The sequence below is a fragment of the Panthera uncia genome, chromosome E1, assembly GCF_023721935.1.
Source record: "Panthera uncia isolate 11264 chromosome E1, Puncia_PCG_1.0, whole genome shotgun sequence".
NCBI classification, from domain to species: Eukaryota; Metazoa; Chordata; class Mammalia; order Carnivora; family Felidae; genus Panthera; species Panthera uncia.
The window spans coordinates 16,383,309-16,402,414 of record NC_064814.1 but is presented as its reverse complement, the minus strand read 5'-3'; the positions used below and the strand labels follow the sequence as shown (position 1 = coordinate 16,402,414).

Here is a 19,106-nt window from a genome sequence, read left to right as displayed (position 1 = left end):
GGTCTTTGCTCCTCTACTGCCTGAATTCATGCCAATTAAAAAAAAAAAAAAAAAGTTTTGGCCTATACACACATCTTGGAGACAACAGATCCTACCACTTTTCTCAAGATGTTTTTCTGTGCGTATGTAGTTGTAGGATGTGCTAACAGCCAAGCATGAGCTCTACTTTTAATAGTTTTCTAAAAATGCATAATAGGTATAACTTGCTTTCAAAGATCAACCTTCTAATTATATTGACGGTAAAAAGAAGTCCTGACTGACCTTCCTTATCTGGGTTAAGTGCCCTCCTAACTGTTCAGAGAGTAGCTCTAAGATGTATCATTTTATCTGTCTAGAACCAGGTGTGTTTTTTTTTTTTAATTTTTTTTTTAACGTTTTTATTTTTGAGACAGAGAGAGACAAAGCATGAACGGGGGAGGGTCAGAGAGAGGGAGACACAGAATCCAAAACAGGCTCCAGGCTCTGAGTGGTCAGTACAGAGCCCGACGCGGGGCTCGAACTCACGGACCGTGAGATCATGTCCTGAGCCGAAGTCGGCCGCTTAACCGACTGAGCCACCCAGGCGCCCCAAGAACCAGGTGTTTTTTTATTTATTTTTATTTTAGTTTATTTTTTTAAGTAAGCTCAATGCCCTGTCCCAGTGTGGGGCTTCAACTCACACCCTGAGATCAAGTCACATGTTTTTCTGATTGAGCCAGCCAGTGCCCCAGGGTCACATATTTTATTTTTGTATCTTTAACTTTAAGCACAGTGTTTTGACACATAGTACGCACTCAATATATGCTTACTGAAAGAATTAATTAAAAATAAGGTATTGTACTCTAATCCCATTTTACATTTTGGAGAATAAAAGGCCAGGGGAAGGGGATGAGGGCAGGAGAAAGGGAAATCATAAGGGGGTAAATGAGATCTATTTACACTGCTTATATTATTCTAGAACATACTTAAACCACTTATACATCGTCAAATGGGATCTAGAGATGGTGGCTTACTTGAGAAAATCTGCTCACAAGTTAAGTATACATGTACTACACTCTCATTTAAAATTCTCTGAAAGCTATTAGAATGACTACTTTGCATTAAAAAAAGATAACAATTCCAAAAATAGTGCAAATAATTAAAAATATAAAGCCAAACTTTAAAAAGAGAAGAAAACAGTTTCCCATATCAGTTTTAAAATGTCCCAAATTTTCACTAAAAAAAAGGGGGAGCTGTGGAGCTTCAGCTACATAATCGCTTATAATTTCCTGATTCTCATCTCTTTACCGAAACTTACACTTTTAAAATTCCTAACTCTAAGCTGATATAATGCTGTATGTTAACTAACTGGACTTAAAGATAAAAAAAAATCCATAACTATAATTACAGAATTCAGTGAAAAATTTGACTTTAACTTGCTAAATATATTCTTTTAATTCTAATTCTTGTAGTTTATAGTCTATTTCACCTTTCTTAAACATTACTTTATTGAGCTATACTTCATAGATCATAAAATTCACCCTTTTAAAGTATACAATTCAGTGGTTTTCAGTACAGCTGACCCTTGAACAACATGCGGGTTAGGGGAACTGATGCCTCTTGGAGTCGAAAATCCACAGGTTAACTTTTGATGCCCCCTAAAACTTTACTATATATTTCTGGTAACATAAACAGTCAATTAACCTATATTTTGTATGTTATACATACTATACGCTATATTCTTACAATAAAGTTAGCTAGAGAAAAGAAAATGTTAGTAAGAAAATCATAAAGAGGAGAAAATACATGTACAGTACTGTCTACAAAAGTGAACCAGCACAGTTCAAATCTGTGTTGCTCAAGGGTCAAACTATACATTCACAAAATTGTGCAACCATCACTATTGAATCCCTAAACATTTCTATCATCCCCCAAAGAAAACTCTATACTCATTAGCTGTGACTCCATAGTCCCCCTTCCTTCCAGCCCCTGGCAACCAGAGACCTCCTGTCTTTACAGATTTGCCTATTCTGGACATACACAATAAACATTACGTAATATGTGGCCGTTTGTGTCTAGCTCACTTAGAATAATGTTTTTGAGGTTTATTCATGTTGAAGCATGTATCAGGACTTTATTCTTGTTATTGTTGAGTAATATTCCATTATGTGGCTACATCACCTTTTGTTTATCAACTTATCTGACAAGTAATCTGATTTGTTTCCACTTTTTGGCTATTACGAATTATGCCGGTATAAACATTCACGTACAAGTTTTTGTGTACATATGTTTTCAGTTCTCTTGGGTGTGTATCTACGAGTGGTACTGCTGAGTCACTTGGAAACTCTATGTTTAACTTTTTGAGAAACTGCCAAACTGTTCTATTTTGCTTTTGCTATTTTTTACAGAAGTAATATATATTCACTATAGAAAATTTTAGGAATAGCAGATAAACAAGATAATAATTGTACTCCCAGTAGCCAGAGAGAAACATTATTCACATATATTCTGAGTTTTTCTCTGTACCACAAATACTTGTTTTAAAAACCTCAAATGAGATCATACTATAGATCCTGTTTCATAATCTTTTTTTCACTTAGCAATTCCAAAGTTCTGAAAAAGTTGATTCTGTCAGACGTGCCAGCTTAGTGGTTGCTTCCGTGGTGGGACTGATTCCTGGAGCTCCTTACTCCACCGCTTTCCATGTCACTTGATAGTAGGTGACTGCTACCCACTTGGAGCTTCCAGGGCACCTGAGTGTGCTCAGTGGGCACCCAGAGAGTTACTCTGAGCTCGGGGTGAGCAGTGATAGGATTCCCCGGGAGGAATGAAAATAGGTCAGTTGGCTTGAGGTGAGTCTAACTAGGCCTAGCGAGACCTAAAGTCACACAGCTGGTTTCAGAACTAGAAATAAAACCTAATTCTGGCTCAAAAATCCAGGTTTTGTCTATTATGTTGTAGCTGCTTTATAGGATGTCACTTTAAATCTGAAAGTGACATGAATGATCCCATGGATGACCAGGACTGATTAGGCTTAGCTGATGGGCTAAGCTGTCTTCTTTCTCTTTCACCTCTCCTGTGCTTCCCTTTAGGAAGTACATGTTTAGCCGGAAATGACCTTTCCAGAGAGAGAAGAGCTGTAGAAACTTTCATTTGATTTCTGAACTAACAGACTTATCTCTTCAGGTCCAAGATGACTTTATATTTTGTGTCAAAAGGGGCTTTCGTGAACATGACCAATGCTAATTTATAATATGGAGTAAGTACAGATGCAATTGAAATGCTTAAGTTTTTGAGAAAAATTCTCTTAAGATAACTTGTTCTCCTGTTGACGTAATCTCTCATCATATTTTATTCTACTGAGAAAGCTCTGACATTTTAAAAAGTTATTTAAAAAATTTTCTAAAAATGTAATCAATTCACAAAAGCCTCAAGGGAAGAACAGATAAAATTAGCCCAGTACCATATGGTAAAACAACTGTAGATGCCAAGAACAGCCTAGAAACAATTTCTGTACCTCAGAACCTAAGGCTTTTGTCAGCTCTATATGATAAAAGAGAGCCCTACTTCCTATGTTCAACAATAAATTTAGGGCATACGAACAAGAAAGCACTGTGGCCTGCACTGTGGGACATGGAGGTAATGGATGTTCTCTGTGGAGTTCATATTCCTTAATAAATGTTTGTTTGGAGTACCAGCTGGCTTCCAAGAGATTTTCTAAGGCACAAACACTGAAATAATCTATGAGAAATTACCACTGCAACTACAGCTGAGCTAAGGGGAAAAAAATGAGCTAATCCATACCACTTAGTAATGTGTGTGGCTTTCTTACCCCTGGCACCCAAGAGTTGGCAGTCCTCGGGCAGCAAGACCATCCCGTCCCTCTCAAAGCATTCTACTAAAGTATAGCAATATCCGTAATTCACTTCAAAATTCATAAAAAAAGATGCATGGGTAAAGAGATGGGCAGTTGGATAGACAGATGATAAGACAGCAAAATGTTAATGATACAATCAAGGTGGTGCGTATATGAGTGCTGATTGTTAGGTTCTTTCTTTTTTGGTGTATCTGAAAATTTTCCTAATAAAATGTTGAAGGAAAAAACATGGAAAGGAATCACATTTCAATACGGCACACAAATAAGACAAGCTTTGGAAAGTAGTTTTTAAAAGGGTTTAATAACAACTCCAGACTCAGATGGGTGTGGGCACCTCTTCAGTGTGTGCATCTCTTCAATGCAAATCAGGCTTGAGGCAGACGAATGAGTTCTCTCTAGGAAACGGTCTCTGTGAGACCATCAATAAGTATAACTACACATCTAGGCTTATAGAGAAAATGGACCTTTCTTTCAGCGAAGCAAAGTGTAAACATTAAAAAAACAATAACACAAAGTGCACTGAGGCTAACAGATCAGCTCTGCCCAAATGCAAGTACAAACAGCTGCAGTAAGTGGAAAAGGAGAAGGGGAAGTGGAGGCAAACGAGCTCTAACTGGACTTAGACTAAAGCATATTTACTCATGGAAAACAATCATGAATCATCCTAAAAGAAGTCAGTCCCAGGCCTGGCAGAAGAAAGGGTGTGTGTGATACAGCCAAGGCCTGGTGCAAACAGGAGCAGGGTTGTCTTTCCTAGCATTCTCCCACAATGACTGTAAAGTCTAGCCTGGAAGTACCTCTGTTCCTCTAACAAAGGATAGTTTCAGCCTCATCCTTAGGATTCAGGACATGTGTGCCCTTCTTGACACAAAGCAGAGAAACACATGTGCTTCAGACAAAACCTGATATCACCTCAGTCTCAAACATAAGTCAAAAAACATGCTTATTTTTTTCTTCAGAAATGCTTAAAGTAGGGCAGGAGTTGATTTGTCTACTGAATTTTGAGAAAGTTCACTCTACCATTTACAGGAGTCGAATCTCTTTAGGGTCTGTTGTTTATTCCGGCTGCTCTGGATAGGATTCCAGTAGGCAGCTATTCCTACACCAGGAAATGAGTTTCTAAAGAATGTAAAGCAATTTTGAAGAAGGTCCTAAAAGACAATCTAAAGATAACAGTCTGAGAAACGTTCACTACAGATAACTGCTGTTTGAGAGAGAAAAAAAAAAAAAAAAAGAAAAGGTTAAATAAAGCAGAATCACTTTTCAGGTCAACAAGGAAACACAGCAGAGTAGGTAAAACTAGACTCAGAGCTAGGATCCCTCGGTGTGTATCCTGTCTCTGTTACTTACTGGCTGTGTGACCTTAGGACAATTACTTGTGCTCCTGAGATCTCAGTTTTCCTCATTTTAAAAGTAGGGATAACAATGATACTGTGGGGATTAAATGAGTTAATATATGTGACATGCCTAGGAAAGTATCTGGTGGTTAACTGCGTTAGCTGCTACCACCATCGACACCATCAAGACAGAAAGACATCCAGAGTAACCATAACCACCCCCCCTGTCCCTGACACACTCATTTAAAACAAAACTCAGCAAAAAGGATACTGAGAACATACTGACTCTCTTTAAACCCTCTTCCCTTCTTCCTTTTACTACCCAACATTGTGAAAGAGCCCTGTTTGCTCTCTTCACTTGCGCAGCAATCGTGCATTCTAGCCTGACTTCCTCTCATATTATTCAGCAGTATATCCGCTGAGACTGTTTTAGTTAAAGTCACTGAAGTATGATTGTATGAAGTATAATTGTTAAGTATGATGATTTCTTTTCCCAGTCCTTATGCTTCCTAACCACTCCTCAGTCTTTAACACTTTTAACTAATCCCCACTTTTTGAAATACATTCCCCTCTTAGGCTTAACATGACAACATTTTCTTCTAGTTCTTTTTTTTTTTTTTTTAAGTATTTATTTGTTCACTTAAGTAATCTCTACATCCAACATTGGGCTCGAACTCATGACCTTGAAATCTTCTGACTGAACCAGCCAGGCACCCCTCTTCTACTCTTTTAGTCCTCTCCTTCTTATGTATCTTTAATAGTTCCTCCTCTTCTGCCCATCCCTAAGATAATGCCAATCCTAGGCTCTATATTTTGTTTTGTTCTTCGTGATCTCCCTGGATAGTCTCAAAGGAATAGACTAATAGCTTTCACAACTATCTAAGTGGTGATGGTTTGTATTTCTATTCCAGACCTCATTCCCACACTCCTACACAGCATGTCCAACTATTTACAAAAGTTATCCTATTTGGCTTTCTGATAGAAACCTCAAACTTCAAATGTTTCAAAGTTATTGTCTCACTCACCTTAATCTTTCTATTCCATTTATTAATAACTCAGTTAATGAAGTATCACCCATTTGCCTGGTCTTCCCAGATAGAAACATGGCACTCATCAGGATTTCTTCTTCCTTAACCTTTACATCTAATTTGTCACAAGTCCTCTCAATAGTTCTTGAGGACTATTTCTCAGATATAATTCCTTTTTTTCTTTCCTATTCCACTGCTACTAGAGTGGCGTACCCTTGGAGGAGGTGCTGATCACTCTAAGTCTCAGTTTTGTCATCTGTAAAACGAGGATAAGAAGAATATCTACCCCATTAGGTTAAATGAGAACATGTATGTTAAGTTCTTAGCTTAGAATCTTAATCCTCAATGAATGTCAGTCACATAGTTTAGGTTCTCAACATCTCTTGCTTTTACTATATCCTTAAAGAGGCTTTTATTCCTCCCGTATATAGAGCTACCAAATCTCTCTCTAACATGATCATGTCAACCTCCACACTCTAACCCACAAGTCGTCATCTCACCCTATGTTAATCACCGAACCTATTAAGTCCTTATTAACTAGTACAGTTCTTGTCATTCGGTAGGTATATTCAATAACATTTAACAAATGAATTCATGAATGAAAATAGTTAATATGGATTTTCCATCCTTAACCACAGGGAAATATGTATACACTTTGCTTTGGTAGAACAGGAGGGCTTGAGGGAGGCAGTTATAGGATGCAAATAGAGGTCTTTGAAAATCACTGCTCTGTACTATAATAATAAAAAGAAATGGATCATTTGTTTGGCACCTTTCAGGGATACATTTCTGTTTAAAGGCAACGATCATAAACCAGTGGACCATTAAATAGCAGGACAAAGAAGAAAAAAATGTTATTTTCCAAGCTCTGTGAATATCACAGGCAAGGCCTGGATATTGACCAAAGCACACCACAATCAAGAATACTATTCCTACAGGAAGCTGGGTGAAGGGAGGAAATAGTGTCTTAGAGCTAATGCCCAGAGAGGACAGGATAGCTAGCTATTTCAGAGAGGACAGGATAGCTATTTCTTTTAAAAAAAAATTTTTTTTAACATTTATATATTTTTGAGAGAGAGAGAGAGACCAAGCATGAGTGGAGGAGGGGCAGAGAGAGAGGGAGACACAGAATTCCACGCAGGCTTCAGGCTCTGAGCTGTCAGCACAGAGCCCGACGTGGGGCTCAAACTCACAACTGTAAGATCACAACCTGAGCCGAAGTCAGACGCTTAACCGACTGAGCCACCCAGGCGCCCTATGGATAGATATTTCTAAAGACTATTCTTGTTTTCTTTTAGAAAAGTTACTGAGAAAGCTGGAGCCACACAAATCAGTTTAGTAACTGAAGTCTTGCTAACGCTACATGTGAGATTTACTCTTGTGCTAGAAATGACCATATTTAATTCTGCATCACTACATGTACAATACATAGTTTAGTTCAGAGAACTCAATTCTTTTTTTTTTAAAAAAAATTTTTTTTTTTAATGTTTATTTTTGAGACAGAGAGAGACAGAGCATGAATGGGGGAGGGTCAGAGAGAGGGAGACACAGAATCTGAAACAGGCTCCGGGCTCTGAGCTGTCAGCACAGGGGCCCGATGCGGGGCTCGAACTCACGGACCGCGAGATCGTGACCTGAGCTGAAGTCGGCGCTCAACCGACTGAGCCACCCAGGCGCCCCCAGAGAACTCAATTCTAACTACCAAGCTAGTCATTTTCTTTTTAAAGTATATATGTATTTTTTAATAATTATTTATTTTTGAGAGAGAGAGAGAGAGAGCGCGCAGGGGAGGGGCAGACAGCGAGGGAGACACACAATACGAAGCAGGCTCTAGGCTCTGAGCTGTCTGCAAAGAGCCTGATGGGGGGCTCGAACTCACGAACCGTGAGATTATGACCTGAGCCAAAGTCAGTCACTTAACTGACTGAGCCACCCAGGTACCCCTCAAGCTAGTCATTTTCATTTTTTTTTATTATATGAAATTTATTGTCAAATTACGTTTCCATACAACACCCAGTGCTCATCCCAAAAGATGCCCTCTTCAATGCCCATCACCTCCCCTCCCCTCAAGCCAGTCATTTTCTAATGAGAGATGAGTTTATGCTCTGGTCCACTTCACCTATAATTTTCTTTTTAAAACTATGACATGAATTTCTATTCCTGCCCAAGATGGAGTGAAAAGGACTATATTTACCCTCCTACCCAAAACAATCCCCAAACAGACTTCTAAACAAAGTATATAAAACAATGGTTTTCAAGACACTAGACATAGTCAATGAAAAATAATGATTCCTGAGAGAGGGAAAACAAATAGGCAAATCCTATGCTCACTTACTGCCTTAAAAGAATTTCCAGACCATGATGTAGGGAGGGAAAACCCAGTCTGATGCTGGCAGACTCCCTGAGTTGAGGATATGGAACTGAGAATTCAGTAAGACCAAGGCAGCAAATGTTCAAAGGAAAGAGTTCTGAGAAGGTGAGAGCAAAACAGTAATAATTCTGGAGATGTGCGAAAAGTAGAGTACTGATTAGCACATATATGTGAGAAAATTGCCCAAAGCCAGGAAATGACCTATCCAAGAGGATTAGAGGGAAAACAGCCTGGTGCTTTCATAGGGCCAGAAACAGTGCCTGTTACTTGCAGCCAGAATGGAAAACCTCACAATTTACAGGACACTGGCTAGGATATTCAGAAAGGTCTTGTCTCAGCAGTATAGAAATTTAAGACCTATAATAAATATTGTTCTGGGTCTACTCAACAAATCTTAAGGACCCAAAATTAATCATATTGTTTTCAAATAACTTCAACATTCCTGAAAAAAGCTGAAGCATATTTATAAGAATACAGGGGCACCTGAGTGGCTCAGGTGGTCGGACATCTGACTTTGGCTCAGGTTGTGATCTTACGGGCCCTGTGCTGACAGTTGGGAGCCTGGAGCCTGCTTCGGATTCTAGGTCTCCCTCGCTCTCTGCCCCTCCCCCACTCGGCTCTCTCTCTCAAAAATAAACATTAAAAAAATTAAAAAAAAAAAGAATACAAAAATATCTAACATTCAGTAAGGTAAAATCTACTATGCCTGGCATCCAAACAAAGATTGTTAGGCATGCAGATAGGCAGGAAAAAAAGAACCACAATTAGAAGAAAAATCAATCAAGTCAAACTGATCCAGAACTGACAATGATGTTAGAATTATCAGAGAAAGATATTAAAATAGTAATTATAACAATATTCTATGTGTTCAAAAGTAGGGATATGGGAGATATAAAAGACCGAAGTGAACTGTCAGGAAAAAAAACCTACAACAACAGAAATGAAAAATATACTAGATGAAATTACTGATTTAACAGTACAGAAGAAAGGGTAAGTGACCTTAAAGACATAGGAATATAAACTATCCAAAATTAAACATACAGAGAAAAAACATCCTCTAAAATAAAAAAAGCATCAGTGAACTGTGAGACAACTCCAAGTGGGCAAATATAACTAGTAAGGTGGGTGACAGAAAATATATTTAAAGAAATAATAGCTATAAAATTTCTAAATCTGATGAAAGCTATGAACTCACAGATCCAAGAAGTTCAATGAGCCCAAAGTCCAAGATATATGAAGAAAATGACAAGGCACGACATAATCAAATTACTCAAAACCAGAGATAAAAAGAAAAATCTTAAAAGCAGCCACAGAATAAAAAGACATATGAAGTACAGAGGAACAAAAGATAAGGATGACAGCACATTTCTGGTCAGAAACAATGCAAATAAGAAGACAGTGGATGAAGAAGTTGCTGCGGGCAAGATCAAAGAGATTTTTGCCTGCTTTCTCCTCGAGGATTTGGATGGCTTCCTGTCTTACATTGAGGTCTTTCATCCATTTTGAGTTTATTTTTGTGTATGGTGTAAGAAAGTGGTCCAGGTTCATTTTTCTGCATGTCGCTGTCCAGTTTTCCCAGCACCACTTGCTGAAGAGACTGTCCTTATGCCATTGGTTATTCTTTTCCTGCTCTGTCAAAGATTAGTTGGCCATACATTTGTGGGTCCATTTCTGGGTTCTCTATTCTGTTCCATTGATCTGAGTGTCTGTTCTTGCGCCAGTACCATACTGTCTTGATGATTACAGCTTTGTAGTATAGCTTTGATCTTGCCAGCAGCAACTTCTTACTCAACATGTCTCCAGAGGCAAGGGAAACAAAAGCAAAAATGAACTATTGGGACCTCATCAAAATAAAAAGCTTCTGCACAGTGAAGGAAACAATCAGCAAAACTAAAAGGCAACCCACAGAATGGGAGAAGATATTTGCAAACGACATATCAGATGAAGGGTTAGTATCCAAAATGTATAAAGAACTTATCAAACTCAATACCCAAAAAACAAAGAATCCAGTGAAGAAATGGGCAAAAGACATGAATAGACACTTCTCCAAGGAAGACATCAAGATGGCCAACCGACACATGAAAAAATGCTCAACATCACTCATCATCAGGGAAATACAAATCAAAACCACAATGAGATACCACCTTGCACCTGTCAGAATGGCTAACATTAACAACTCAGGCAACAACAGATGTTGGTGAGGATGCAGAGAAAGAGGATCTCTTTTGCATTGTTGGTGGCAATGCAAGCTGGTGCAGCCACTCTGGAGAACAGTATGGAGGTTCCTCAAAAAACTAAAAATAGAACTACCCTACGACCCAGCAATTACACTACTAGGCATTTAACCACGGGATACAGGTGTGCTGTTTTGAAGGGAGACATGCACCCCCATGTTTATAGCAGCACTATCAACAATAGCCAAAGTATGGAAAGAGCCCAAATGTCCATCGATGGATGAATGGATAAAGAAGATGTGTTGTTTGTATACACACACACACACACACACACACACACACACACACACACACAATGGAGTATCACATACCCAGTGAAAATTTAAATTTATCTTTCAAAAGTAATGGTGAAATAAAGACTTTTTCAGAAATATAAAAGCTGAAAAGATTCATCAGCTGCAGATCCACAATACAAGAAATGTTAAAAGTCCTCCAGGCAGAAGAAAAATGTCACTGGGTAGAAATATGGATTAACACAAAGAAATGAAGAACACCAGAAATGAGAATTACAAATCTTAAAAAAAATTCTTTGTGGTCTTTACAACAAATGGTGTTTGAACAATTGGATACCTACATGCAAACAACAACAACAAAACAAAAAACCCTAAAACAAAAACAAAACCCAACAACAAAACCTCAAAAAACCACTTTCACATGTCATGCACCATATATAAAAATTAAAATTAATCATAGACCTCAATGTAAAACCTAAAATTGTAAAATTTCTGGAAGAAAATATAGGAGAAAATATTTGTGACCTTTGGTTAGTCAAATAAATCTTAGACACAACACAGCCATCATGACAAAAATTCATACATTGGATTTCTAAAAGCTTCAGTCCTTCAAAAGACACTGCTAAAGAGAATGAAAAGACAAGCCATACTATGAGAAAAAATATTTGCAAAGCCTATATCTGATAAAGGACTTATATCCAAACTATATAATAAACTCTCAAAACTCAATAACAAGAAAAGAAACCCAATAAAAAGCGGACAAAATATTTGAACAGATGCTTCTTCACCAAAGAAGATACTCATCTGGTGGCAAAAAAGCACACAAGATCATCAATACAAGTACAATGTCATACAGATCTCTAGAACTTTCTCACCTGGCATGACTAAAACTTTACACCCATTGAATAGCAACTCATTTTCCCCTCCCTGCAGGCCCTAGCATCTGCCATTCTATTTTGTGCTTCGAGGAGTGTGACTACTTTAGATACCTTATATGAATGAAATCATGTGGTATTTGTTCTCCTGTGGTTGGTTTAACTTAGCATAATGTCCTCAAAGTTCATCCATGTTTTAGCATGTGACAGTATTTCCTTCTTTTTTAATGGCTGAATAACATTCTACCGTATGTATATGGCACATTTTCTTTACACATTTATCCATCAATGGATATTTAGGTTCTTTCCACCTCTTAACGATTGTGAATAATGCTGGAATGAACATGGGAGTGCACATATCTCTTTGGGATTCTGATTTCAGGTTTTTTTTGATATATACCCAGGCGTGTGATTGCTGGATCATATGGTAGTTTTATCTTTAATTTTTTGAGGAACCATTGTGCTGCTTTCCATAGTGGCTGCACCATTTTGCCTTCCTAACAACAGTTACCAAGGGTTCCAATTTCTCTATCTCCTTGTCTTGTTCTTTTCTTTGTATATGTGTTTTCCAACAGCCATTCTAACAGGTGTGAGGTGATCTATCATTGTGATTTTCATTTTCATTTCCTTCACAAGTAGTGATGTTGAACATCTTTTCAAATACCTGTTGGCCACCTGTAGGTTTTCCTTGGAGAAATGTCTATCCAAGTCCTTTGCCCATTTTAAAAATCGGGTTATTAATTTTTTTGCTATTGAGTTACAGGAGTTCCTTATATATTTTGGATATCTACTCCTTATCAGTTATATGGTTTGCAAGTATTTTCTCTCATTCCACAAGTTGCCTTTTTACTCTTTTTAAGTACTCTAAAAAGATATCCATATGTTTCATATTATAATTCAACTTTCCCCTCCTTATCTTAAACATAGTTTAATATGTTTATTTATCTATTTCTTCTTTGTTAATTACTCTACCTGTCCTTGTTATGGTTCAGTTAACTCAGCTAAAAACATACTGAGTTGCTGTCTGGGACTCTATATGGAAAAGGGTCTGACTGTACAGATTATTGTGTTAATTCTCAACTAGGATGGAAGTGATTTTAGTCCTTGTTTTTGAATAAGTTAATAAAATTCATTAAGTGCTGTCTAGGCAGTTTCTCATACGTTATCTAATATATCTACTCCTTTAGTTCTTGTCCACCACCTATTCTGTTTCATGGTCCATCTGGCAGTGTCCATTTTGAGGAACAGTATCAATAGAGTGAATTTTTAAGGTACTAACAAACCATAATCTGTCTTCTCCCAAACTACTTATTTTTATGGTTTCTGTATTAGAGAAGGATGACAGCGATGATAACTGTAAGACAGAGAAATGACATTATCTGAGCTGCTTTTTAGAAGGATTAATCTGGCAAGCCAGGCATCAGCTTGATTCAAACATGGAAAAGACCAGAGGAGGGAGACAAGCTAATTAGCTGTACTGAGAATGGAGAACATGGGAAGAATGTGAGAAACTAGGAGAGTAGAATCCTCAGGGCATCATAAGTGACTGGATGTAGGAGATAATGAAGACAGTGATTCAAAGATGACTTCAAGAGTTAAAGCCAGGTGAGAGGAAAATTGGGGCACTATTAATAGAAATGGGGAAGTAGAAGCTAGTTTGGGCTGAGTCACACTGGTACCTTGTCTGATAAGAGCCGCCACAGTCATTGGCAGTTAGTGCTGATATGCAGTTCTCTCCCCCATACCTAATGCATTAGAGTCCTGAGTATCTACAAAAAACCATTGTATTGTTACATTATTACATGACTTATTGCCTTTTATATTATACTGTCTATAACACTATACAGTACCATGGTTAAGAGCACAGGCTCTGGAGTCTGCCAGATATGAAATGAATCCTGGCACTGCCCATGACTAGACATGTAACCTTAGGCAAGTTATTTAACCTCTCTAAATCCTGTCTCCTTATTCACTGCTTAGATCAAAGGGTTGCGAGGATTAAGTAAGAACATGTATAAAGCTCTTAGCACTGTCTCTACAAAGAATAAGAACTTCAGTTAATGCAAGCTATCATTTTTATATCTGTTTAAAAGTGTCCCATTCTCAACATTTGTCGTAACGTTTCAAGAAGTTCATTGTATCCTACTAATGCGGGGATAAAAAAGGGAAGAGGCTTATTTTACTCTAGTAAATAATACTTTGAGTCTCTGAATAACTGCATATTAAATTTCAGCTCTCTGACATAGGTCTTAAAGGAAAACATTTGTTGAGAAAAATCTGGAGTCACTGCTGACTGGAATTTTCGGGAAGGGAAGAAAGATCTCTGGAAAATAGTAAAAGAAATCGGGAAAACCTAACTCTCTCAAATGTCACTTTTTATTGGTTTCCTCATGTTGAATACCTCAAAATGTAGAGAAAATATAAAAACAGTAAAGCTTTTAAAATGTGAAACATTTTATAAAATAATTATGTAACTATGTCAACATAGTTTTGTGCTATTAAATTGTTGGCCTTGAAGGTGAAACCTGAGATTTATTTTTATTGGAGCATCAAAACTGGTTAATTACTTGAAATTTAAGGTTAAACATTTTTAAGTGAACATTCAGTGATGAAATAGCCATGGTCCTACAAAGGAAATTCTCCAGTTCTATATTTTGTTTTATCTTGGGAAGTTATTCCATAAAAAAACTTTTAGATACAAGATTGTAAAGCTTGTATCATTTTACAGAATCAAAAAATGTTTTTGCAAAGTGTTACCTAAGTAAATTTACTTGTGATATGATTACTTTAATAATATTTATTCACTTTTGGAGAAAATAATGATAGATTAACTGGGAAGGCGATTCTTTAAATCTAATTTAGCTCATGGGTGCCTGGGTGGCTCAATTGGTTAAGCATCCAGCTCTTGATTTCGTTTCAGGTCGTGGTCTCTTGCTTTGTGGGCTTGAGCCCTGAGTTGGGGTCCATGTTGTTTGGGATTCTCTCTTTCTGTCCCTCTCCTGCTTGTGCTCTCCCTTTCTCTTTCAAAATAAACTTAAAAAATTTGTTTAAATCTAATTTAGATCAAAACATCAAAATGTCATAATGGTTACTTATTTTTCTTTATTGCACTTAAGGTATTTAAGAATATTTTCAGGGGCACCTGGGTGGCTCAGTCGGTTGGGCGTCCGACTTCGGCTCAGGTCATGATCTTGTGGTCCGTTGAGTTCGAGCCCCGCATCGGGCTCTGGGCTGACAGCTCAGAGCCTGTAGCCTGTTTCGGATTCTGTGTCTCCCTCTCTCTCTGACCCTCCCCTGCTCATGCTCTGTCTCTCTCTGTCTCAAAAATAAATAAATGTTAAAAAAAATTAAAAAAAAAGAATATTTTCAGATTTATTCTTGCAGACTTATCATGATTAGAATCTCTCTCATGTTACTCCACAGGCTTTCTTTTCTCTAAGTAGTGTGTTATTATTTTTTTTAATGTTTTATTTATTTTTGAGAGAGAGACAGAGCACGAGCAGGGGTGGGGTGGAGAGAGAAGGGGGGGTGGGCACAGAATCTGAAGCAGGCTCCAGGCTCTGAACTGTCAGCAGAGCCTGACATGGGGCTCGAACTCACAAACCGCGAGATCATGACCTGAGCTGAGGTTGGACGCTTACCGACTGAGCCACCCAGGTGCCCCTAAATAGCGTGTTATTTAATACGAGGAGTCAATCTGTGCCTATTATAAGACTATGTGTTTTACAGTCTCTTTCTTCTCTTAAAGTTATCTCTCCCTTGTGGGTCTTGTGAGGGAACTTTGTTGTATATTAGCTACTTTTTGAATTCTCACACTTTAAGATGAAATTTACCAAATAAGACTGGCTTACATAAAAACAAGATCTGTGCACCTATCTAGAGCTACTTTAACAAGTAGTGATCTGCTTTTAAAAAACCATACCCAGACTACTCCAAAAAGCATAGTTTCTAGCAGACATTCAAAGATATCCAGGTTGAATACTACATTTTCAAATTTTTTTTAATATGAAATTTATTGTCAAATTGGTTTCCATACAACACCCAGTGCTCATCCCAACAGGTGTCCTCCTCAATATCCCTCACCCACCCATCCCTCCCTCCCACCCCCCATCAACCCTCAGTTTGTTCTCAGTTTTTAAGTACTTTCCAAAAGAGCTGGCTGGGGGTGCAAGGGTCAACTTCATACAACTGAATATGACAATCTATGCATTTAATATTTACCTGTAGGCAGTTACGTGCATGCAACCTTACCTTTGGATTTTAAATATAAAGAAATAAGTTTAATCTTGTAAAAACAAAACAATGAACAGTGAGAGAGAAGAGACTGATGGAAGTATTCTCTTGTAGATGTGAGAGCCAGCCAGGTCATGATCAAGATGACTCACAACCTCAGGGGTGTGTGACTCAGGAGGCTAATGCGAGAATATTAGCTTCATGACATGCATCTTAGTCATCTTCATAAAGGATTCATTGTTTTGGAAAAGTAAGGGCCTCACAAATAGTGTGAAACACTGATTTTATTTGATGGAAATTCAATTCTTTGCTTTGACTAAGCCACGATAATTGTGGCAGGGTCAATTTCACAGAAATTCTGCCAATGAGTCAGATTATCATTTGCACATATGCCCTCTCACCTAGTATCTATTAAAGCAGCTATTAACTAAATCCAATGCCTATGAATGGCCATTTAGTAACAGGATTCAGTACAAGTCCCAAGGAAATGAACATACATTGGGAAATAAGTTTTAATTAGGAATGTGTAATTTCTTAAAGCAGAACAGTGTAATTATGATTTAGCATCAGGCAAGTTAGAGTATTACCATTAATAATCTACTGTTAATTTACCCCAAGTAGCTACTATTTGAGGTCAGTATGCTGTGATTTGCTTTGTGTATTTTAATTCTCCCTTGTCCTCTTTACATATTCCATCATAAGATTTATTATATTTATCTTGGTGGGTGGGTGGATGAGCTAATGGGTGATGGGCATTAAGAAGGGCACTTGTTGGAATGAGCACTGGGTGTTTAAGTGATGAATCATTGGGTTCTTCTCCTGAAACCAATACTATACTGTATGTTAACTAACTTGAATTTAAATACAGAAATTAAAAAAAAAGAGACTTAAAAAAAAGATTTATTACATTTATCTATAAAAACCAATAACCTTTATCTTTCCTTTTGCTCAGCAGCAAACTTCATTTCTGTCTGTCTCTGTGGAAGAAGATAGTCCATTAAGATGGTCAGAAAGAGTGACAGGTTTCAGGTTGGTTACTTCAAGCATAACTCCACATTAACACAATGGTGATGAAGTTTTTAAAATGGACCCCAAAATAATTTTAAAAACTTGAGTTAAAAACTTAAATAATGTTTCATATTAATATCTCTCAAAGACATTAGGATTTGGGACTAGACAAGGCACTTATGGTTGGTTAGCCAGCTCTATATTCCACACTGGTACATAATCTGCTGTAACTATTTTATCATTAAAGCTCAGGTTCTTGGATGGTTGACAGCTAGGAATCTAGTAACTTGCTGCAGCGGGATCCTGGACAGTGCACTTAAATGACCTTTTCCCCATTGTTGGGCTGGGTATCTGGAAACATCAATTTCGGTAGAACAGTTGTTCAAAACAGCTGTCTTGAGAAGTAAAAGAAAGAGACTTTTTACTAATGAAGCAAATGTTAACTTTTTTAAAAATTTTAATTTTCTATTTTGTATTTTATCTCCCTTCTAGTCTTTTTTTTTGTGTGTGTGTGTGTGTGCAAATGTTAGTGTTAATACCCCACTTGTAGCTCAGATGTTATCCAGCAACTTCTGCTTCAGTGGTCAAAACACTATCACGATGATCAAACCATTGCAGTTATTATTAAGGTAACTATCAAACAAGCTATGCCTGTACTCTTTTTATTAATTCAAGCAAACATTTATTGCATATGTACTCTTTCTGGCATTAAGTGTTGAGTTTCATACAAAATGGTCAGCAGACAATTACAAAGCCACTGTGCATCAAATCTGGGAATAATCTGTAAGGTGTTAGTCACTGCACTGAAATAACACAACTAAAGAACATCAGTGAAAACAGGCTGGTCCTTCTAACACAAAGTTATCATAATAAATGCTAGTGATAAGATGAGTAAAGAATTATACACTGACAGCTTAGAATTCCAGAACGAAGGTATCTCCTAAAACCTAAGTGAATTCAGGACAAATATTCAAAAAGTACTTGCAAACAAAGCTGGAAGAGTAGGGCCTGTCAGCTACAGGAGGTCCTGCCAGCTTGGAAGTGTAAAGAGCTGGGAAAAACTTAGGTAGACAAAGAAAGACAAATACCTCATGATTTCACTTATATTTAGAATCTAAAAACAAATGAACAAACATCTCTTAAATACAAAGAACAAACTGGTGGCCACCAGAGGGGAGGTGGGTAGGGGGATGGGTGAAATAGATAGAGGGGATTAAGAGGTACAAACTTCCAGTCATAAAATAATTAAGTCATGGAGATTAAAAGTACAGCTCTCTGCCTGTTCCCTTAAACAATGTGTTTATGAACAACTTCTAACCAATTCTAAAACTAACTTTTTTTTGCATTTCTGTAAATAGAATGTGTGGTCCTTAAACATGTAAAGGCACTTATCTTCAACTGCAGTGGTACTCTCCAAACCAGTGGTTCTTAAAGTGTGATCTGGGGACCCCTGCGGGTTTTGAAGATACTTTCAAGGGCGTCCACAAAATCAAAACTATTTTCATAATACTAAAAGGTTACTGTATTTTTCCACACTCATTCTTTTCCAAGTACAGAAGAATTTTCCAGAGCTTATATGATTATTCACAAAGAACAGGTCTACTCTTGTTTTTTTAAAAATGAACAGATATTTTAACAATTTCTCAGTTTTAACTTCTAATATGGTAAATATCAATAGATATAACTCATATAGACACAAGCTTTTAGGGTCCTCAATAAACTTAAAAAAAAGTTTGTTTATTTACTTAGAGAGTACACAAGTGAGGGGAGGGGTAGAGAGAGAAGAGAGAGGGAATCCCAGGTAGGCTCCACACTGACAGCGTGTGGGCTCGATCCCACAAACTCTGAGATCACGACCTGAGATGAAATCAAGAGTCAGATGCTTAACCAACTGAGCCACCCAGGCGCCCCAAATCCTCAGTGATTTTTTTAAGTGTGTAAAAGGGTGCTGA

At 37.5% G+C, this 19,106-nt stretch overlaps 1 protein-coding gene across 6 annotated transcripts in view; it reads right to left on the bottom strand.

Moving 5' to 3' along the window:
- The window catches only part of TANC2 (tetratricopeptide repeat, ankyrin repeat and coiled-coil containing 2), a 362,078-nt gene that overhangs the window by 101,155 nt on the left and 241,817 nt on the right, over positions 1-19,106 (bottom strand). The gene's annotated exons all lie outside the window — the stretch shown is intronic.